We start from the raw sequence: 4,412 nt of genomic DNA, 5'->3' as shown, positions 1-4,412 counted from the left end.
CCCAGATCTCTCTTCCTGTTTCCAGTTAGTCTTTACACTTTTCACCGTCCAATGGAGGCAAAACATGAAGAAAATGCAAAAGCTACGATCATGTACATGCATGCAAACAGACGTTCATGCATTCACGTACACACACCTTCACAAACACTTGACCTGCAGGAACAAAACTGTGGCCGCCATAAAAGAGAGAAAGAGCGTTCAGTTGCAGGGCGCAGCTGAAAAATAGTAAAGTTGTTTTTTTGCCATAAAAGCAAAACAATAATCTAAAAGAAGCTTAAACTTTAGTGAGGTGATTATTATTGTGTTTTCATTTCTACAAGCAACCCCTCGTTCCTTTGACTCATTGTTCATTAAAAAAGTATTCATTAGTGATGCTTTTTATCCACGTTGCAACTCCTACCATAAGTTATCTCTTAAAACATTAAAGACATGACACAAGCTCATGTTATGTTTCTGATTTATTACATTATCAAATACTTCTAAATGTATTCTAAGGCGGAAAAAGACTCGCTAAAGTTAAGTGTTGAGGACTGCAGGACGACAGAGGAAGTTCAACAGAGCGATGAATTCAAATTTGCAATTATTCAAAGCATGTTTTGTTTGCTAATGCAATTATGTACAGTCATCATTTCTATCCACACAGACAAACACTCTGTTTTTCACTCTGAGGTGCATTAACTGACTTACAATATAAATGTAGATGTACTGTACCTTGCACAGAGAGAAGGAAGACCACCAATCCACTCGCTGCTGCTTTTAACCTCATAGCTGCTCCTCACGTCTCTGTTAGATTTGCAGGTAGATCACACATGAGAAATACTCTATCAGTATATCACCAAAAACATCTCTACAGAAATAAGGAGGATGTGGTCTTTGAAGGCAGTGTGTTTCTTCTGTGGCTGGTACAGTTCTGCTGTTTAAAACCAGCCTGGTTTCCTTCCTCTTTACATTATTAGTATATATGAGCACATGAATTACTGTAAATCCCCAAATAAAAATATAGTTAATGGAAATGACAAGCATTTTGATCTCTTTTTACCTTATATTACAAGTAAGGATCAGTGTATTTAAAACCCAGGTACAAAAGATATTCGTGCCATAAACATGCAGCCAGACGGCCATTGTAGTCTGAGTGTACGTGTAAAGTAAAAGACAACCACATTTTCTTTATTTGTACCTCATGGCTTTCTAAATGTTAACATTAAGGCGGTAGACAGAGTGCACGTTGTAGAGAGAATGTTTGAGAGCAGACGTTTGGATGTGGTTTGCGTCTGTACTATACATCATCAGAGCTTCCTGTTAGAGTTTCAGAAAGACTTGTGGTTGTGGTTTTAGAAAGGAACTGCTGAGGTGGGAGGTCACAGCTGAGGTGGGAGGTCACAGCTGAGGTGGGAGGTGGGAGGTCACAGCTGAGGTGGGAGGTCACAGCTGAGGTGGGAGGTCACGGCTGAGGTGCGAGGTCACGGCTGAGGTGGGAGGTCACGGCTGAGGTGGGAGGTCACGGCTGAGGTGGGAGGTCACGGCTGAGGTGGGAGGTCACGGCTGAGGTGGGAGGTCACAGCTGAGGTGGGAGGTCACGGCTGAGGTGGGAGGTCACGGCTGAGGTGGGAGGTCACAGCTGAGGTGGGACGTGTACTCTAACAACTCACCTGCTACCATCATTACTACAGACAGACGTGTCCCTTGAGAACAACGCCATAAAAATAGTTGCATCGTTGTATAGATACTGAGATAAAACGACTGAATAAGGAGAAAGAAAGAAGTTGCAAAGTGAGAAACGTACAATCTGTCAACATGACAAATCCTTGTTGATAGATGATCCAGTAGTATTAAACAAACCACCTGATAAAAATGTGCTCTGTGGGGTTACTCAACAGTAGAGCTTAAAGGTCACCTATCATGCAAAATGCACGTTTTGATGTCTTTTATACATAAATATGTGCCGCGGCGCTGGTGTGTCAGGAGACTCACAAAGTGTCTGAAAATACAACACTCTCTCTTTTCCTCCTTACCCACATCTCTAAAAACGGAGCTGATCCAGATTTTCTGCGGTCATGACGACATTACTCAAATGTGCCCACGGCCCTATCAGAAACGTTGCTATCAGAAACAATGCACGGCCTGTTTTGGGAATATAATATGGTCTTTGTTTACATTAGCATCGCTAACACTCAGAGCTAACCTGTACTGGAGAGAGCATGTGTAAAGAAGCAGGATGTTAAAGGAACTCACCTTGTGGTAAACCTGAGAGAGAAAAAGCATTTGAGCTCCATACTGTTTCAGAAATAATCTTTGATGTGGTTTGGAACATAATATGGCGTTAAATCACGGCAGCATTTAGCTGAGAATCTGAGTAGAACTCTCCTGCATGAGCTCTCCTCTCTTTATTTTTATTTTTTTTAAACTACAGACACAGAATCAGCACTTTAGTAACAGGACTGAAATAGAGGGGTTTGAGGCTAGAATGGGTGATCTGTTTTGGTATGTTGAGCAAAACACTTCATAGACATGTTATTATATCTGAGACCTATAATATATGCCTAACAATAGTATAACAGTAGACCTTTAAAGCTAAATGCTAACATCAGCATGCTAACATGCTCACAATGACAATGCTGCCATCCTGGTGGTTAGCACGCTTATTGTTTACCACGTTTAACAATTCCTTTTAACGTGTTAGCTGGCTGGCTAGCATTTGGTATAGGCCTATAGCAGTTACCACAATTAATAGCTTAAGATAAGTATAGGCCTGTTGTATATTGCATTACACACTGCTAACATGTGACAAAACAGGGACAATCTCGGCTAACAAATTGTTAAAATAACATTGTCCCAGCGGTGGAAAGTAATTAAATACATTTATTGAAGTATTGTACTCAAGCACTATGTTGAAATGATTTTCTTTATTTTGAGAGCATCCATTTTATGCTACCTAAACCTTTACTCCACTACATTTATTTATCAGTTTTAGCTTCCATTTACATATAAATACTTGATATGACGTGATACAGTACTGTGCTACTTGACGACAAGAGTACTTGAAAAATTGCTTAACATTGAAATAGGACACTGGGGATAAAAACCCAATTATAATATTCTAAAATACTTTGGTAATTCAATCCTGTTAAAGGACAATTCTGCAATATGAGTACTTTTAGTTTGATATTGGAATTACAATTGACTGATTCTTCTGTACTTCTACTCAAGTCACATTTTCAATTCCTAGCTTTAACTTGTGATCAAGTTCATAGTATTTCTACTTTTTCTTAAGTAGAGGATCTGAGTACTTCTCCCAACACTGCTTTGTTTCAAAGGTAAGACATTAGTAGAACAAATGTTTAATTATTTGGTGATTCTAATAGGGACTTGAAGGCCTAAACCACAGTTTGCTAGGCAAAACACATAGGCAATACAATGGACTAATGATAACACAACAGCTAAGTGCTCTTTGAGAGAAAAGACACTACACACTCGAAAGGGCAAAACAGATGGATAAGACATACTCTATATCACTCAATATGAAATGTATAATATGGACAATGTGACAAAGGTTTGGTCAAAAGGACTGCAAATGTATTTACAAATACTCATTCAGAATTAAAAGACAATTCACAACTTAAAAAATACTTTAACAATTTAAAAAAGAGAAAGCTACCAAGAGCATACCTCTTTACAAGATCTATGACTAAACATATTTCATAAGGACAAATAATAATAATATTTCCAAAAACACATAAAATAAGGCTTGTGCTACGCTGAAGGACAAGATGCTGAGGTTAAGACTCTGTTGAAAGAGGAAGAAAACATGTTACAGTTATTTATAAAGAATACTTAGAAGTAGAGCTAAGAGAAATGAGGAACTGATTACAACTCAACCTTCATTCAACAACTAGAGGTCAAATGTGAACATCATTTTAGAACCAGACACAATAACATATAAAATAATCAAGAAAAATTATATTTGAACAAGTTGAAAATATTGATTGATGAGGATGTGGAGTGTGTTTGTGTGTGTGTGTGTGTGTGTGTGTGTGTGTGTGTGTGTGTGTGTGTGTGTGTGTGTGTGTGTGTGTGTGTATAGGTTTGTACAGAGGTATGCCTATATGTGTATAAATATATATACCTGATATGTATAAGCCTTCTTTATTTCATTTTTTCCTAATTTATCCCAACTTTACTACTATTATAACCTTTTGACTATAACATGTATAGAAATCCTGCTGTGAGATTAGTCGTTTAATCGTATATATTCTTTAGGTGATAGTAGGCTGATTTAGTAACTGTTTTAATGTGACTGTTGAAACTCAGGTCAGAGTCCATGACTATACCTAGATTTCTGGCTTTATCTGTTGTTTTGAACATTGCAGACTGAAGCTCAGCGCTAACTTTATACGTTCTGCCTTGGCTCCAAA

This window comes from Trematomus bernacchii, unplaced genomic scaffold, assembly GCF_902827165.1.
Source record: "Trematomus bernacchii unplaced genomic scaffold, fTreBer1.1, whole genome shotgun sequence".
NCBI lineage: Eukaryota > Metazoa > Chordata > Actinopteri > Perciformes > Nototheniidae > Trematomus > Trematomus bernacchii.
This window is presented reverse-complemented; position numbering follows the sequence as displayed.